The sequence below is a fragment of the Lycorma delicatula genome, chromosome 4, assembly GCF_047948215.1.
Source record: "Lycorma delicatula isolate Av1 chromosome 4, ASM4794821v1, whole genome shotgun sequence".
Lineage (NCBI taxonomy): Eukaryota > Metazoa > Arthropoda > Insecta > Hemiptera > Fulgoridae > Lycorma > Lycorma delicatula.
Window position 1 is genome coordinate 47458367 of NC_134458.1, and position 20559 is coordinate 47478925.

A 20559-nucleotide genomic window follows, 5' to 3' on the forward strand; every position below is an offset into this window, starting at 1 on the left:
GTTCGTAAACATTATGTTATAGATTTAGAAAAAAAGACAAACTAATTTCTTCATTTTGAAGAAACGCAGTTTATGGAATTTATTTACGAAATCTCGAAGGCATTTTATCGGAGGATAAGTTGGTGAAATAAATTATTCTAATCCGTTTTCGCGTCGAAGTACGTGGGTGAACGACACCTTATATGGGAACGTAAGTTGTATCTTCAACCTTCTTGAACAGGTTCAGTGTATAAAGGTAGAGACTATCACGTGTCACAGTTGCACTACAAATAAATGAACTGTACTCGATCATAATCAAATAGTGCTTAAATTCTATTTATCACTAGTAAATGATGTAAAAGCATTAAAAGTTTTCCATTTCCTCAATAGCAGTTACAATTCAACAACAGTCATAGGGTCCATGTAGGGTTATGACGTCAGCGTAGTATTGTAGTGGGGGGTATCGTATGGGTGGGGAGGAACTAGCAGAAAAACCTGGGTGTGAAGCAGTGAACGTTTGTATTGTTTTGTTATTGATTTTTCATGTGTTATGTGTAACAGTGGACTGATATTAAGGTATGTGTGGATGAAATTGTAACACCTTCTTTTATTAATAATCTCTTTTTTCTAGTAGGTTTTGCCCTATTTTTAGGTTTATTCGTTATTTAAGCGCAGATGCAAACAGCCGTCTTATTTCTATAATCAGCCATATTTGTGTAACAGTATTTAGCCCACATAAATGCTCATTTTTCAATTATGATCACGTAAATTTAATTACAGCATTTGAATAGATTTCAGTAAAATTTATTTTTTTTATTGTACTGCACTATTCTTTCACGCAGTTCTTAACATATCAAAACGTTAGCTCACTTTACCGTCACAGTTTGACAGGTGAGGCTAACTTGAATGGGTTTCTTTAGAAGCTATAAATACAGTTTTAAAATTAGTTAGGTGTTAGTTTTAATTATGAGTCATAACCATTTCTAATTCTGTATTTTCTTTATTTACAAATTATTTATTTGTTTCGTTAGTCATTAATATTGAAAGTCTATACAAGATAAGAATTTACTTAAAATGGTAATGTTGAAGTTCTTCCGTTACGCCTTTAATTAGTTAATTTATAATCTCAATTTTCACAGAATTCTTTATTATTCTATATGTATTATCAATATTATGTTTACAAGTACATTTTTCTCGTTTCTGTTCCGCTGATATTATTTCATCTGGGTGTGTTCTCATTACATTTAGAAATTAACTAATGATTATTTTAGATGAGATTACATTGGTTTTTAATGTGTAATCACTGAGTAATTGTATCTCCAAGAGTTGATTTTACTTATTCCCGGAAAGCTTTGTCTCCTTATTTAATAAATGGATTATATTTTTATTTCTAAACCTTTTATTAAGTTATTATGTAGCAAAATAAAACATTTATAATGAATATTTTTTTGTTTGTCTTTTGAATGTTTAGAAACAAAGGCATATGAAATAAATTTTTTTTCTATTAATTTATTTTTTGAATTTAGGTTTTTTCAATTTATTTAAAATTAATTTTATTTGTCTGACACACTTAAGTTATTAGCAAATTTCTGATTCTGTGCTGTATTCAGTTTGGATAATTAAGCAGTGTAGAAATTGTGTGTATTGTATCAGAGAAATAATTTTTTTGAGCCTCTGATGTCAATTAAGTAATAACATTTACTTTTATTAATTTTTTTAGTTGTAGTAGTGTGCAGTGTTTTTGTTTATTTATTTATGCATTTTAATTTTTATCATTTAGTATATAACCTACAATACTATAAGTTTACTTATGATGCGTTTAAATTGATTGCATCAGTTAGTTGCACTGACTTACATTTCAAATGTATAGTTAAATAAATTTAATTTTATATTATTTTGTATTAGGTTTATTTTTGTGTCAGGAAATAATTTTTAACAGAGTAAATTCAAGCAATAAATATTTTTCATTATTAATTGTAGTGTTCTACAAAAAAAAAGTTCATGCCTTTTTTGTAGGTTAGGTTAAATTCATTTCTTTGTTAACAGAATGGATTTTAATTTTTTTATGAATCTTTTTTCATCGTTTATACATTCCTTGTTTATTAATTATCAAATTAACGTAATTTTAATTTGTTAAAAATTATTGTTATGCTTTTTTTTATTGGCATATTGAAATTACTGTTCATATCTGTGGCTGTGGTTATATTTACAGTTCAGTTAGGTATACTTGTATATATCCATCGTGTTTTTAACTTGTGTGTAATGTATTGATTTTAAAAATAATCTAAGTAATATATAAAACTTTCATAGAATAGAGCTGATTTCATTTTACATATAGATAGCTGTTTGTGTTTACATATAGGGATACTCATCAGTCAACTCTGAGGCCTTCATTTCCCAAGTCATTAATCTTTTGTAGATTATGTTACAGCCTCAAAATAATTAAATTAATTGTGAATGATGCTGAGTAAAGTAAAAAAAAATTATTTCTAGGTTATTTGTTAACAAATTTTATTAAAAAAGATTAAGTTTCCAGAGTGAAGGTGGAGTTTGTTGTAGTGCTGCTTTATGGTTGTCTCTGTATAAGTATTACTGTACATTATAAGTAAATCTTATAAAAGATACGGCTACAAATTTCTGTTGTTTAGCATTGTTAAATACCTATTATAGAACTACTATGTTAATAGAGTTTTGTACTAAAGTTGTTTTTAATGTTTATGCCCTTAGAAGAATTGCTACAATACATTCACTTAGCTAGGACTGCAGCAGTAAAAACATTCAATGCTGAAGTGGCATATTTTTGTTTACTGTGTTTCCTAATCAGAATAAAAGTAACTGACTGATAGTTAAGCACAGTTTATATGTTGCAACCGTATAAGAGTAAACACGTCGAAAAATTTATGCTATAGTAACATATTTAATTCAACTAGATATAGTCTGTAAACCGTTTTCACACTTCTAACACAATCTGTTTGTTAATATTTACCGTTTACTTTCCATTAATGAATGAAAAGTAAATTGAATGATAAATTAAGATCAGAGAACTATAATTATCGGATGTGTCTTTGAGATTTATGGGATTCTTCTTCATGACTTATAATCTGAGAAGCGATTTAGAATGAAAATTCTTCATGAGACTTTACAATGGATTTTTAAAATTAAGACAAGTTCAAGTAGATGTATGTGTTTCACTGGAGTCGTTGAAAGTTTCATATTTATACTAAATTATCTTTTATCTTTGTAAAATATTTGAAGCTTTAAAGAAATAAACATATTCATATTAGTCTGAGTAGTACTAGGAATGAGAACTGCGTTCATATTTAACAGCATCGTTTGTTTTGAATTTGTTCCAAAAAATGTTATATTACAGTTAAATTCCTGCAAAGAATTTAATGTAAAGAGTTTTACGTGCATTAACGGTCATGTGAAAGATTTGTATGAATAATGGAAAGTGACAAATTATTGTAATATAATTTTACTCCCCGACAAAAAAGGACACATTATAAAGAGTTGGGAAAAAACTTTTTAATTTCTATTCATTATTGCAAGTAGATTCCTATCTTTATGTAGAGCTAATTCATGTAATAATACTTAACCTGAAAATATTTTAATTGAAGAAATATTCTTTTCATTATGTCAGCTACAGTTTACTTAGGTATGTGTATTTGTAATGGGATTTTCTTAGAATTCAGAGTTGCATGTAGTGTTCTTTATGTATAAGTATGAAGTATAGATTATTATTTTCAGTCCACCATTCTAATAACAACCATTAAGTCCACTCTCACCTCTTTCCAAGTATAAACTCAAAATCTTTGCATTAAAATTGTAAACTGGTAAGCTCAAAATTGAAATCACACGTATTGAACGTGTTAAAAATTGGTTACATGAGATTAAAATGCAGTGACTATGTGTTATGTCCAAATTTAATTTGCCATCATTCATTAAAAGAAAAGAGATGTTTATACATCAGAGTACTGATGTAATAGTGCTTATACAATTTTATATTACTAGGTTCACTATATATGTATGTATATATATCAAAGACAAAAGTATAAAACAGTTTACCACCAAGAGTACAGAATTCAATAATGCTTCTTATCTTATGCTTATTGTTATTTCATAAAAGTGCTTTTGAGGGTTTCCCTCATCAGTTGATAAATTTTTTTTTTAAAAAAGATCACACATTAAACTTAAAACATCACAATTGTAAACATATAAAAATATTAGTTATAAAAATTTAAAAACAATTTTGTTGTCGCTAGCCACACATACAGTACTGTACTGATATGTGTTTTGCTGTACAGTACTGTATGTGTGGCTAGCCACATAACAAACATTTAAAAAAATTCTATAACTACATATAAAATTGTATGTTTACAATTTTAATGTTTTAAGTTTATTGTGTGATTTTTTTAGAAAGGAAAAGTTTTATTAACTGATGATGAAGGAAAACCTCAAAAATGCTTATATGAAATAACAATAATCATAAGGTAAGAAACGCTATTGAATTCTGTACTCTTGGTGGTTAACCGTTTTATACCTTTGTCTTTGAAATAATTAGTATATAGGGGAATATGGACAAATATCATAAATAAAAAATAAAATAAAAGAATATGGACAAACATTAGTGTGTATTAGGACTTAATACATAGTGAACCTATGTATTAGGACCTATATGAGTATATAGGAACCTATATATAGTGCAGGCAATATTTATATATTATGTGACTGATGACAGGTTGTACATAGTAGACTCTTTGTAATCAGACGCCTCCAAAAGTCCATCATTACTATTCAATAAAATCCTTACCCAACCGGATCAAGAAATTTATAAAGCAGTCTTATCCTCAGTTATTTTTTTTTTAGTATAGCTATATTTAGTGTACTGATAACTGATCCGCTGATGAAATATTGTTCTTTCTGTAGTTAAATTTATTCTGCTGCAGGTTCAGAGCCAATAATTGAAAGAGGTGCTTCCTTCTAAGCGAGCACATTAGCTTTCATCCCATTTCCATACCTTTGTGTGTCCTAGCAGTTGGCAGGTTTTTTTTATTTGGGTAGAGAAAATAAGTAAATCCTGGTAGCATTCCCAATACCTGCCCAGAGTAAAACCAATATGAGCTCAGACCTGTAAAGAACTATTGCTATTACCAAACTCTTGTTGTCATTGTAAGGCTGCTGTATTAGTTCACTGATAAGGAGTGTAAATGAAAATTTCCTTGTCTTTGAAGTTCGTTTCACTACATTGATTAAAACATTGTAAAATAGTTTGAAAAACACCTTAACCATTAGGAAGTTCTTGGGAATACCACATTTTGAACCTAGCAGTAAATGGTAGTACAGCATTTATTTACACCGCTAAATTTAATTAAATGTATTATAATTCATCCACCATTGGAGAATGTAACACCTGAAAATTTTTATGAAAGTAGAGTCCATGCTGTTCAAAAAATAGAATAACCCCTTTGTCAGTTATTGTGGAAAATAAAAACAAAATGTGAAAAACTCAAAATTTAGCTCCCATTCTGGCGGTAGTTCCTAAAAGCTTTTAGGAAAATTAAAGTGAAATTAATATTTTCAAATTCTAACCTGTAAGGAAGCCTCATAGTGGTAAGCAGATAGTTCCTATCCACTACTCAAAACTAAAAAAAAATCGAAAATTTTTGGTTTACATCATTACTGGAAGGTCTAGTTATTCCCTTACCCCTGGGAATGTTTACGAATTAATGCTCACCAAGTTGATAGAGGGAAGCTTAGGTATAAGATTTGTAGTAATCTCATTTTAAGGACATTTCTAAAAAATAAGAAAAACAAATTAGTTCCAGACTAAGAACCTTGTGTTTAGCCCTCAGAAGTTTGTTTTTACATTTAAGGAGGGATTATTTTATTTAATGATAATTAAAATGCATGATAATACCTGATCATTACTGCCACCAAATAAATGCTACTGATGACAGATTTCAGCTTATAAGTCCCAAGAATGAAGCGAATTTTTATGGAAATTGATGGAGAGATTGGAGTGCAAGAATGATGTCGTTTTTTATTTAGGAGGGTGGTAAGCGAATAAAAATTGTCTCCGAGTTAAAAACCAACCTGCAAATTGCCGCAAACCACATGAAACGGTTTTTCAGGGTAATCATGTTTTCATTGTAGATATTTTCCAGGTCATTACAAGCTCTTATATACCCAAATTATACATTTTAAATGAGCTTGTTACTCCAGGTTATTGTAATGGTATTTATCTGTAAATTGTTGCATTTCAGTTACTGGCGATTTCAAAGATATGTTTTATTTACTGATATGTTCGCCTTTAGTTACCAAAAACCAAGGTTTTTTTGTAGCTAGTAAGTTGCTTTTAATCTTCTTGTTTCTTGGTAATTATATTCATTTCAGTGTTTTTGTGCGAGAACATTTTTTTATATTAATGATATTGATTAGTAGTAGGATTAGCAATTTTTGTTTTATATTATTTCTTTAATTTTAATTATTTTTTTAAGTAAACATGATGTGGGTATTCCCCTTTATTTTTATTAGTTGTCTAGTGGGCACTCCCCATATTGGCACTTAACGGCGTTACTCTCCCCCTTTCCGACGCAATGCTCTGTAGAGCAGGAAGGTGGGAGAAAAAAAGAAGTGGTTCCAGTATGAAGTCTTCTAAGATCATTCGATTGCACACCAAATCCCTACTTCAGTTGCAAAACAGGTGACAAAAAATAAATTAGGAAAACTTTTTTTTTTAAGTCCGTTGTAGATATTTTTTTTGAAAGCACTTCCTGTAACAAGATAAAGAAATTTTAATTTATATAAACAAAGATGAAAAATATATCTAGTACAGGCAATTTGTCTTCAAAATAGGCTGTATTTGAAAATCCTTACCTGCCGATTGATCTTTTGTCCATGCGTTAGGGGTGATGAGGTAAGCTTAACTCTAGATTTTTAACATCCCCCTCCCATAGATTTTTGAAAAACTCGAAAAAGTTTTTGAAATGCATTTTTCTCTGAATCTATGCATTTTAGAGAAAAGTTTTTCAAACAAAAAATGTAGAGGACATTCTCCTCTACAATTAATGTCTTTGAAGTTATGCCGTATAATTTGAAATTGAAATACTAGGTGGCGCTGAAGTTGTAAAAAATGTTGTAAACGAGTAGACCGGTTTCGAACACGTGCCCAATTCACAACACTTTCACAAGCTACAGCTCCAAAACGGTAAGTCGTACAAGAAAATTGTTTAAATAAAAGTTGTCTGTTTTTTTTAGATTAACAACTTTTCTAAATGCAATACAGACTAAAAACAATTTTTTCCGGTGACAAAACCGAAAAACACGTTTTTTACAACTTCGGCGCCACCTAATATTTCAATTTCAAATTATACGGCATAACTTCAAACACATTAATTGTAGAGGAGAATGTCCTTTACATTTTTTGTTTGAAAAACTTTTCTCTAAAATGTATAGATTAAGAGAAAAACGCTTTTCAAAAATCTAGGGAGGGGGATGTTAAAAATCTGAAGTTAAGCTTCCCTCATCACCCCTAACATATGGAAAAAACATCAGTCGGTAGGTAAGGATTTTCAAATAAAAATACAAATTGACTGTACTAATCGGAAGACACGGACAGTGTAGTGATCGCACCGAATGTTTAACCTTGAACGTTAAGGATTATGAGTTTGTTATTTGAGGGTTTTCCATAGGATAAATACCTGGATAATTATTAAATATCTACATCTACAGCTGTAATGAACCTTTTTAAATGACATGATTGATTTAAATTTTATTAGCGGTTTTTTTCTAGGTGGTTGTTAATTTTGATTGAAATTTTTTGTGATTATTATTACTTTTCTTTCACTGACCAGTGTGGGTGGAGTAGTAGTAGCTTCTTTGTCTTTCATCTGGAAGGTTTCAGTCAGACATAAGTCCTTTCACATAATGTAAGTTATGTTACATCACTTCCTTCCATCTGTTATTTAGATATAAGAAGGGTATCTAACCCAAAAGAAAACCCCCCAAATCACTCGTCCTAACCTCAGAAAAAAATGGGGAAATTAGGTATAAAAAGATAAAAATCTTTCTTTCTCATTACACGACTGCCCAAAAAGGAGAGTAATGTATTTAGGATATACATATATTTGTTCCACCGTAGCAGTTGAATGGTTGAACCGATTTAAATGTAAAGCCCCGCGTTGGAATCCTTAGGCACCTTACCGGGAGCGTCATAGGTTATTTAATTATGTAGTAGTGGAGATTTTTCGGTTGAACCACACAAACTTTTTAATGAATTGAATTATTGAACTGTGTTCGTCTTTTACTGCGCGAGTTGGGTTTGAAATGAATGATTCGAATCGATCGAATGAATAACATTACAAAAATAATAGAACTAAATTTACGTTACATAAAGTAATATGAAATAAATTAAAAAAATTTCCCGCGGGGACTGCGTGTTATGCTACAGTGGTGAAGTGATTCCGAGCACCTCGTGCGAGGCTATAGACAGATCATTTCAAAATTCAAACGGGCTATTGGTCAGTAGGTTGAAAGCTAACTTTTGCATGCATCAAATACGCTGTCGATATGTCAGATCACAGTTATTCGGAAACGTTGTTATATCTACACTTCAAATTTTCAAAGTTCAAAAGGGGTATTTGCTAGTGTAATACAAAATCACGATGGAACCTAACCGGAACAAAAATTAACTGATATACTCAGAAATTGACCTTAATTAACGCTGCAAAGCATACTAATGAACGGTTTACAAGGTTATATCTGTTACTAGAAATTAATATGAAAACATTTTCTTACGTAAAACTATATCCATAGATTTATTTAGTGGCTACAAAAAGATGTAATTCAGCAGATTATAATAATTCTACAGATTTAAATGATCTTCGATCGTGTCGCATCTCAACGCTTCATTCTGAACGATTCAGAAACCTCGTATGTCTCATACGTGTGAAGTTGTCTTACTAGTGTTTTGCACGACTGTCCAAAAAGGAGTGTAATGTATTTAGGGTGTATGTATGTATGTTCCACCGTAGCAGCTCAACTGCTGAACCGATTTAGATGGATAACTCTCCGTTGGAATCCTTACGCTACTGGGAGTGTAAGGCTCTATATATACGTATATACCGGGTGTCTTGGACAACCCGTCCACCCCTTCTAAAATTGAAGGAAATGATATTTCTAGAAGATGCAAAAAAATTTGATCACCAATTGGGGGGCGCTCTACCTTTTGATCATATTTCCAACTTCCGGTTTCGACCGTAAGTGGGCTAACTAGACCGGAAGTTCATTTTCTAAATGGGACACATATTTTCACTACGAATTTGGATTGTAGGGACAAAGAAACGTGTCTTGTCCGAAACATTTTTCTGTAAAGTGCCATCGTTAACCTCTAAACGACCGAATTTTACCTAGTCCTGAATCCCTTTCAAAAACTGTTTTAAGTACCGAAAACTTGATTTTTGCAAAACAAAAATTTACAACGGTGTAGCTTCCACTTCTGTAATAATAAGTACTACGTTCCATTCAAAAAAATAGAAATCCTGTCAAAATAATTAGTTCCGGTCGAGACTTGAAATTAATGAGCTCACCGTTCGGTAGGATGTACGTGGTTTACAATAAAACGGGTTTCTTTTTTTTTTTCATTACCGAGGAGTCGAAAGAATTTAGAACCGGTTAGAGTTTAAAGGTCATTTTTGGAACAATGAAGGCACTTTTGGGAAAAATGTTTCAAAAGACTTACGTACGTTTGTGCGTATAACGCAAATCCGTGCTAAAAAAGGTATGTCCCGTTTAGAAAAAATGAAGATTCCGTCTCGCTAACCCACTTCCGCTCAAACCGGAAGCTGATAATATCACCAAACGCGAAAACATGTGTGTGGTTTAATATCGTATATTAACAGTGTTTATCAGCAATGGTTTTTTGGCAGTGGTGTTTATTAATTTTTAATATTTATTTCTTCTTTCTATTTGTACTAATGGTGTTGGAACTTTGTTCAGTCATTAATTGCTACTTTGCATTTCATTTCTCCAGTTTTATTTTATTTCTCCACCCTTCCCCATTCGCTTCACAGCCAGACCTGTTTGGTCTGATCCGCCTCTACTATTCTTATTTGTTTTAACCCTCATAATCCTTTCTGGATTCTTTTTCTCCCATCCAGGATGTACGTCCCAACCACTGTAATACTTAAATTGTTTCTGAAGAATTCCTGCTTTAAATTTTCTGTAATTTTAGAATTCCTTCCCCTATCCTTATTTAACCTTAAACACACATTTCTGCTGCATTATCTTAGATGTTAATTCAGTTGTCGACCAGATTTTTCATTTGTAACAAGATCTGCAAGTTTTGTTTTTCATCTTATACTTCCTTTTTTCGTACAATAACTCTTAATTAATAATAAATCCCTACATGCTTCGTATAATCTGCGATGAAACTCCAGGTTAATTTTGTAATTTTTGTTGAAAATAGTTCATAAATAATTACATTTTTCTACAGCTTCCACTTCTTATACCGTTATTCATGTCGTTTTCTTTCTTTGTAAACTCAGCTACGTTTTCTATTCATGTATCTTGTTACGTCCGCGGTTAACCGGGTCAAGATGTGTTTTTAATTAGAATAGAACGGCGGCCGGAGACGGTATGGAGGATCATGTTAGTGTGTTGAAGTGTGTGTTTTGGCCAGGCCTAACGTTATAAATAATTAACTTCCTGCACACGGAGGGCTTTGATAACCATTAACACCACTCAGAAATGGCTTAATATACATTCATAAAATTTGGTGTGGTTTCCTGTGTGTGTGCGTGTGTAGGGGGGTGAGGAGGGGTTGATTCCGTTAAATTTCTAAGAATATTGAATCAGGTTGGAGAGATATTTAGGGATTGCTATTTCTCAGTGGTCATTTTATTTATGAAAATTTTACTTTTAGCTAATCAAATATAATAATATTAAAATATTCTTGAAAACCTTAAGTACATTTATCATTAAAACGTCTAGTTTGGGGCTTTTTCTGTTCTTAGACTTCATCGTTAATCTGAGTGGCGTAGGCCTATCACATGGGGTGTGGGTAAATGGTCAGATGTAAAAAAAGAATAATATTTCATTCAAGTACACCTAAGTGTTATAGTTTGAAACTTTTTAATTAGGTTAAATAATACTTTGGCAAAGGATAAAATTTATTTGAATTCTATTATTTTTACCGGTTATTGTTAGGTCCAGTAATCCTGTTTGTTGTAGTTGACTTGACTGCTGCCAAGAACAGCTAACCGTTCACAAACACGATCTCGTGTCAGGCTAGCTAGGGAAATTCCAAAGTGAAGTTGTAACCCTAACACTAAGCCAGGAATGCTTTGCCCATCTGCATACCAGGCCCGTGAAAATAAGGATGAATTCAGCGTTACAACTGACGCTTTCATTTAGTTCACCGCAGGTTCTGTTTTGTTTACTAAATATAAAATACCTTCACTGAAAACAATCCTGATTGGCGCTTCTTGTATCTCAGATGGATTATAGTCGGTCTTAAGAAAAGATAGGACAGATGTATATGGCAGCAAATTGTTGCACTAATTTTTTCGTGAAATTGTGAATTTTAATGTCCAATTCGGTAGCGAGATTAGTATTTTATGCATCGTATTTTAGAATATAGGATTTTGAGGTATGTGGATGCACGTTGGTGCAGTCATGGATTTACCATTGCAGGTGGGTGTTTTTTGCATCAAATGTTTGTCAGCGGGTGGTATTTTTGACCGAAAACGTTTTTTGTTGTAGTTGATTTATTAAAATAATTATCTGTTAAATAAACTTTATAAAAAAAGTGTGCCGTTACTAAAGCTCATGGGTAAATCGTGCAAAAGACGTTACTTTACTTTGTTGTGCCTGAAAAGCATCTATATTTTTAATGACAGTTATTTCACTTTTTTTTACACTTTTTTTTTGTTAAGAAAAACTTTAATGCCGCCATTCTTATAAACTTAGACCATCATCCCGTAGTAATTTCAAACTATTTTGCTCTTTTTGTCTTCATGGCGTGTAAATAATCTTTTAAAAATGATTCAACATTTTTAGAAAAGGTCCGAACTTAAGTGATAAATGAGCCAAACTTCTATACGCACAAACTATAGGCAGTGGGATTCTCGAAGTAATTATCGATTATTTTGCATCGACCTACTTAAACCTGCTAAACGTAATTAAATTTTAGGTATCCGGGTAAGACAGTAAGGCTCCACTCTACAACATGAACGTTCTGCTGCTCGTATGATGTCTCTGAAGGAGTGATACGTTATTGTACATTTTTATTTTATTTTATTTTTTTTTTTACACAAAGTAATGAGATACAGAGCGATTGGATTGCTCATATATGCATAAGAATTAGTGAATACTCGCTTTTTTAATATCTGTGACTTATTAGGTAATTATTTTAACAAAAAAAAACTTTTCTTCAAAAATACCACCCCATTAATTAAAGTTTGTTGTAGAAATCCTAAATAAATAAATATTATAAATATTATAAATATGTATTAGCGATAAGGAAGGATAGAACCCTGGTGAACAGAGTCACGCTTGGAAACTAATGTACGTGGTTCATGTGTGATAAACATTGCCGGATGGTGTTTACTTGCTATACCGTAGCCGTATTTTTTTTAAGTAAGAAGAGCCTTGTTGTGAACCGATAACGGTTTATTTTTGAAAATTTGACAATATTTTGCGATATAGTCCCCGTTTACATCCAAACATATTTGAGATCGGGTGACGAGCTTTGCGATCGCTTCGTTTAATAACTACACTGCCTGTTCCGTGCGGTAGTCGGTGATATTTAGGTGGACGTCGTCATCATTCTGTTTGCATCTCAGATTCCTGTAACTTCAGGAAAAGATGTAAATTTGCTTCGGATCAGGACTGTACGGAGGATGGGGCAGACACATTCTTTGGCGAGCAGGCTTCGCCGACGGTTCTGTAAAGCATGCAGTACTAAGGCAGGAGTGGCCAACAGTTTTTGCCTCCGGGCCGAATTGGAAAGAAAACGTTTTTCACGGGCTGAACTAAATATTAAAATTAAAAAACGTTATATACAATAACGATTCATTTATGTAAAAAAAAAATTATTATGGAATTTGTTGTACTTTTATTTAGGTTCATTAAAAAAAAAGGTTTGTTTTCAAATATAAGCTGAGCTGAAGATTATTAAATATTTATTGGCAAGTTTTTTTCCATATTTCCATATTTTCCATTCAATTGTTTATAAAAAAACCTAATATTGAAACATTTTTCGCGGGCCGTATGTTGGCCATGCCTGAACTAAGGTGTCGCAGCAACTTTTCTTCTAGCTCTCCGTGAATTTTAGCTAATAGAATATTTTTTCGTTCAAAAAACGAATCGGTTGGCACTATACGATTGAAACGCATAATCTTTAAGGGCCACATTAAAAACAAAATTATTCCCATTTTGATACGATTTTAAGTTGTTTCTTTCTTTCAAACAAGACATTATTTTTGATATGATGAAAGAGTGGTAAAGAGAAAACTTTTAAATTTAACTATAGTTTGTTAAAAATCAAGTTATTTTTTACTTAGTTATTCAGACTTAAAAAAAAGTATTAGCAATAAAATGTTTATTGTTATATCCCAGTGAGAACCAAAATGGTGATTACAAATAAAAGGAGTTGAATGGATAAAATTTTATTCTGATCGTTACATAATAATGTATTATTTTTTCATATATATATATATATATATATAATAAATATATATATATATATAATATTAATAAATATTACATAACTTTAAAATCACGATGTTCATTCTGAAACACACGGAATATATACATACATACATATATATGTATGTATGTATATAGGTATTAAGATTTATTTACATTGATAAATTATAATGAATATGAAATGAAAGAGCAATCAAACAGTTTTTCCTATAAGTGTTCAGTGATCACCATTCGTCACAAGGCGCACATTCAGCCGCTAGGAAAGTTCATTCCATAGTTTAACCAGCAAGTCTGGAGAAATCTATGCGACATCTGCTTCAATCCTGTGTCTGTCGGGCAGGTAACGGTAGCATATACATTTGATCCTTTATAAACCTCCAAAGAAAAAATCACACGGGGTCAGATCGGGCGAACGTGAAGGCCACGGAAAAGAAGCCCTGTCATCTGGTCGGAGACCAAATCAGCAGTCGGGAAGAATTTCATTCGATCAATCGCGTACATTGTTATGCCAGTGAGGAGGCGCACCATCTTGTTGCCAAATAAAGATCTGTGTTTCGTATTGCAGTTGAGGAAAAATTTCCTAGGACTACGCACAAAAACCCACCGATTTGGTCTAGTGATGAACGCGACTTCCCAAATCGGCCGATTTGGAAGCCGGGAGTTCCAGCGTCCAAGTCCTAGTAAAGTCAGTTATTTTTACACGGATTTGAATACTAGATCGTGGATACCGGTGTTCTTTAGTGGTTGGGTTTCAATTAACCACACTTCTCAGGAACGGTCGAACTGAGACTTTTCAAGACTACACTTCATTTACACTCATACATATCATCCTCATTCATCGTCTGAAGTATTATCCGAAAGGTAATTACCGGAGGCTAAACAGGAAAACGAAAAGGACTACGCACAAAAGACTTACACGTTTAACATTGTCTTAGGACACACTCGGTCGTCCTGTATCCTTCTCTTTACAAATACAGCCTGTGGTTTCACATTGTTTATACCGTCTACGAGTGTTATTGTTACTCGGGGGATTACAACAGAACTTCAAATGGAACTCACGTTGAACAGTACTTACAGATTCACACTTTGCAAACTGCAAAACACAGAACGCCTTTCTGCTGGTAGGTCGCCATCTTTGCTAGTAGCGCTTTCAAGGGGAAGGTACAGGAAATAGTTTATGAGCTTGCGTACAGCTAAACTGTTTGAGTTTCTCTATAACTTTATGTGTAATTAATCAGTGTACGTGGAACTTGAGAAAGATTACATAACTTTAAAATCCCGTTATTCATTTTGAAACATATATATATATATATATATATATATATATAGATGTTTGTATGTATATATATTGTCATGTTAAAAAGAGGAACTCTCCATGCATTAGCATGAATGGATACCGCGAAAGTAATCTTGGTGAAAACTTAACAAATTATGCAACAGAAATTTTAAAATAAAAAGTGATGATTAAAGTTCATATTAATTATTTAAAATATAAAATACGTCAAGTAATAGTAAATGAAATACGTGAAGGTATTAAACAAATAAAATAACTTTTCAGAGATCGTTAATGAAAAAGTTTTACTACATATTTCATACACTTTGAACGGGTTACAGAAATTCTATTTTTTCTTTTTTTAATTGGTATTAAAAAAAAGACTAGATAGAGATATTTCTGGAAAAGTAAATATTTTTATTTTATTTAAGAAAAAACTTTAAATAGATTGAAAAAAAAGCAAAAAAGCGGCCCTTCTCGTAAGCTGAAGTGCCGTGTCGTGTTACACGAAAAGATTTTTGGTGTTTGTGGTTCGATAGAGTTGGATATTGCCTTTAACTGACTTGTTTTTAGCAAAGGTTACACATTCCTGAATATGAACACCGAGATAAGTAAACGTTTTTAATTTAATAGATAACGTTCAAAGATGATTCATAGTTACGGCACCGAACGGTGATGTCACAATCCGTTTTTGTATCTTAAAAACTCGTTTTGACTTTTTATTGGGAACTCAAAGAGGCGGTATATTTCAGACGGAAATACATATTTTGTAATGATAACGTTTTATTAAAACACTTAGAGAAAAACAGGCTTGATTTTGTTGCAAACGAAATCGATTTAATCTTCTACGAAAACGTATTAGTATATTGCATTATTATTCGTTAATTATAAAATTCTTAGAATTAGTTGTTTTAATTTAAGCTCTTCTTTGTTACGTGCGATAACATTATTTAAAAATGCATGCAGATTTTTCTGTGTATTCCATATTCAGTTGTCACAAGTATGTCCTTTGTGTATGGGAAAATTTACCTATAATCCACTTTCCAAATTGTTTGTATAAGTTAGTAAATAAACTAGAAATAATTTTTTTAAATACAAATGTTTATTTATATATGTGGTTCGAATTCGCTTTAAATTTGTTTCAATAAATGTGTCGCGTCTCCGTATACGTAATTAAATATTATTCAGGATTTTGTTGCTTGTTTTACATTCTACGTAGTACACTTGACAAAATTTATATTTTTCCCTCTGGCGGTTCCCCCCCCCCCCCACATTTAGGTGGTAGAAAATTAATTTTCTATATTCTATAACTAAGGACAAGTCCCGCCAGTAGTAGAATGCAAAAATTAGAAGTTAAGAACCGAGTATTCAGAGTTTCTGTAAATATTATTTTTGAAATTTTTTATTGGAATGGTCGTCTAAAAACATTTTTTTTGCATTTAGTTGTGTAAAATTATTTAAAAAAAGTAATTTTAATTTTTGTAAAACGGTAATTGTATTTGTAATAAATAATTTGTAAGTTTGAGCTGGTGTCAAAGTTTTAAATATATACATATATATATATAAAACAAATAATAAATATTTTGCTTTATTTTGAAAAAAAAAATTAGTGGGACTAACAGAAAAATTCCTTACTTTATCCACTTTAATTATTTGTCCGTATAATATATATCTGAAACAAAATTAGGCTATGTTGATTTTGCTGCTGAAAATAAAAATTACATTTAATTAATCAAACGCTTTAATCGCGTTGTCTGTACGTCCTTGCATATTTACAATAGCAGCGTAGTTAGTTCAATTATTTCGATTTAAATAGTTTCATAATTAGTCGCATATCAAAATTCCTTTTTATAGAAATATTTTCATGTTATCTCTGTTAATATCCAATATATGTTTTAAAGTATCTTCTTTGATATTACAAAGCGAACAAACTTTTACGTTGCTGGTAGAAATATATTTAAACGAATTAGTTCTTTTTAGGTTTAAAATATTGTTTTATGAATATGAAACATTGATGATTTTTTTTTTAAATATGAATATTTAAAAACTTAATTTTAAAGTCTTTATACACTCCATAATATTACTTTTACCAACGTTCGTGTTGGGTTAAGTAAAAGTTAACGGATTAATTTTTCCCTAATATGCTTGTTAAAAGTAAAAAAAAATGTTTTTTTTTTAATCGGTGTACCATTATGCAAATTCGTAGGATTCAATCCTTTGCTTTTTTACTGTGTTTCTCAAGAATAACAAGTACCCCATGCTAGGCTGACTAAAGAAAAGTGGTTTCTGTTATTTTCTCCTTTATGCTTTTGCACATGATCAGACCGAGTCGGCTGTAAACGGGCAACATTTTGTCCGCCAAAATAGTCCAGTCGGCTCTGCAACAATTTTAAGTTAAAACTTAAAGTGATTTAAACGTACCACAGTTGTAAAAAAGATTTGTCGGTTAGCGGTAAAGCAATGAAAATTATGTACTTCTTTTTTCATGAAAAATATATGTTGCGATGAAACTTATATTACAGTCAGGAATCGGGACTATTTTAGCGACATATATCAGAATAGATTGATAATAGAACCAATTTTTTTAATTGTACAGTTTTATATATTAGTTTTTATTTATTTAAAAAACGAAACTAGCATAATACAGAATAGCGGGCGGTGTATTCCTGTGCACATAGGTTTCTTTCTTTTCCTGTTTAGCCTCCGGTAACTACAGTTTAGATAATACTTCAGAGGTTGAATGAGGATGATATGTATGAGTGTGAATGAAGTGTAGTCTTGTACATTCTCAGTTCGACCATACCTGAGATGTGTGGTTAATTGAAACCCATCCACCAAAGAACACCGGTATACACGATCTAGTATTCAAATCCGTGTAAAAATAGCTGGCTTTACTTGGACTTGAAGGCTGGAACTCTCGACTTCCAAATCAGCTGATTTGGGAAGACGCGTTCACCACAAGACCAACCCGGTGGGTTTGTGCAATAGGCTGACGGTTGGCTAACCCCACGCTATTAACTATTCTGACAATGGGCTACAACTCTGACAATGGTACTGCATACTATGTAAGTATACGGAGCTATACGAGATGTTTTCGTAAAGGAATGAAATCTAACTATTCCACCCGTCCTATCATTCTATCTCTCTCGCACGCAAAGTACACAGCTATACATTTAGAACTGATAAGAAAATAAAACAAGTTACGTACTGTATAGATATTTACATTTAATTTTTGAGTTTCAAAAGTCCAATTTGGATGCTTTTATTACAAACACTTGAATTGGCAAAGAGAATGAAAAAGATTACGTATTAACCACGTGATAATTATATTTTTAAATTTTTTAATCCATTTTATGGCGTTGTAAATTTGACTTAGGTTAAGAGCACCTCGTTTCTTTGTCCGTAATTATGAAGCGAGGTATTAAACTTCAAACTCATCAGTAAGATTATAGTTTCACTTGTGCAGGGATAGTTATTTTCTATACTGCAACAGAACTGCCTGGCAACCGATCGTACACGGTAGATTTTGTTCCTTTGGCTTTGGCGGTTAACAGAGATTGACGGATAAACGAGGGTTTACTATGCCCTGCATACTTAGGAGAGGGAAAAGCATATATTATCAAGTGGTACGAATTTTTCAACGTCCTGCATTTTGTAACCTCTTCAGATGTTTATTGTATACTCTATTCGATTTTAGAACTTTTCTTTTTCCTGTCTAGCCACCGGTAACTACCGTTTAGATAATTCTTCAGAGGATGAATGAGGATGATATGTATGAGTGTAAATGAAGTCTTGTACATTCTCAGTTCGACCCATTCCTGAGATGTGTGGTTAATTGAAAACCCAACCACCAAAGAACACCGGTATACACTATCTAGTATTCAAATCCGTGTAAAAATAACTAGCTTTACTAGGACTTGAACGCTGGAACTCTCGATTTCCAAATCAGCTGATTTGGGAAAACGCGTTCACCACTAGACCAACCCGGTGGGTTCGATTTTAGAACTAATTGTACACAAACCGCGTGGTGTTGTAATAGGCTATCTCGAAAGTTACTCGTACAAACTATATGTGCCTTATGTTCGATGTTTTCATTTGACGCCGACTGAATTGAGTTATTTACGATTAATTACATGGCCGTTGTATTTGAAGTTAATTACAGTCGACAAAAACACGATATACGATAAAATATTATACAGAATGTCCCGCGAAGAAACTGAGGAACTTTCAGGATATGTTTAACTGGTGAAAATAATGAAAAAAGTTCATATAAATATAAATCTGGAAACTTTTTTTTTCGAGTTACGGTTGGCAAAAGATTTCGCACGGATTTCAGCTCTTGTAAGAAAAAGAAACCCTACTGTAATTTTTGGAACCCAAATTAAGGAATAAAGTTTTGGTGATTTCTTACGTAATTTGAGCTGGGAAATAGGATAAAACAGCTCCCAGAACTTATCTTCTCTAGTTTTTAAGATATCCGACGTAAAACACAAAGTTCGGTGTCGCAAAACAAGTTTTTTTTAGGTTAGTAGTACAATAGTTTTGCTAAATGACTAATATTCAGAAGATTTAGAAACAAAACTTGTAGAGAAATTTAATCTGAGAAAATTATTGTAAATACAGCCATTAAAAAATAAATAAAAACTTACAAAAATCGGTTTTTTATTGAAGCAAAACATACGAAAAATAGACAAAATTGTATTATCCTTTCTGTACCTAATAAACATTATTCTTAATATAGGAAAATAAAATACATGAAATGATAAATGGTAACAGAATAACAAACCTCAGTTACAGTAATTGTTTGAAATTTCCTCCTTCACAATGTATAAAGCACTCTGCCCGACGTAAATATTTCCGTAGCTGTCCGTATCATGTCGGGTTCGTTTCGTATAAATTCAATAGCATTCGTATTTTAAAGAATAACTCTTCTTTAGTATTAACTTTTTGTCGGTACACTCGTTTTCATATGGCCCCAAGTAAGTAATCTAGTGGCTTAAGTCGGGTGATAGTGGTGGCCACAATCGATCGGTCCACCACATCCAATGCAGTCTTAAGAAATTAGCATTCACAGCTAGTAAAGTAAAATGTGGAGTTGCACCATCGTGCTGGAAAATCAGTTGCAATCTAGTTTGTAGAGGTAGGTACATCTCTAAAAAAGCCGGAAAATTATTTTTCAAGAAATGAACGTACGCATCTCCAGTAAGGTTTTCATTGAAAACAAACGGTCCTAGAATTTTGTCATAAATAATGCTACACCAAACATTAATATGAAATCTACGTTGAAAACTAGTTTCCTCAGTACCATGTGGATTATCTTCGATCCGTAAATGACTATTTTTAGAATTGAAGACTCAATTTTTCATAAAAGTGGCTTCATCAGTAAATAGAATTGAATTTACCTTATCAGCGTTATCTAGAAGCCGATGACACAAGTTCAACTGCTTGGGGTAATTTATTGGCCGACATTTTGAATCTTCAGGCGCAAAGGATAAAGATTTTATTTTCGTAGGATGCGCTAGACCTTGTTTTTTGACAAACCAGTGCGATATGAAATACGCCTTGTGCTAGTGCCTGGGGTACGTTGAATATGTTCAATC

General features: G+C 32.1%; 1 protein-coding gene across 5 annotated transcripts in view; it reads left to right on the plus strand.

The window, feature by feature from the left end:
* Positions 1-402: 402 nt before the first annotated feature.
* rhea (Talin_middle and talin-RS domain-containing protein rhea) overlaps positions 403-20559 on the plus strand; it is a 345464-nt gene continuing 325307 nt past the window's right edge. For all 5 annotated transcript variants that reach the window (XM_075362858.1, XM_075362859.1, XM_075362857.1 and 2 more), the window contains exon 1: positions 403-555. The gene's annotated coding sequence lies outside the window, so the exon portion shown is untranslated. The remainder of the gene's footprint in view (positions 556-20559) is intronic.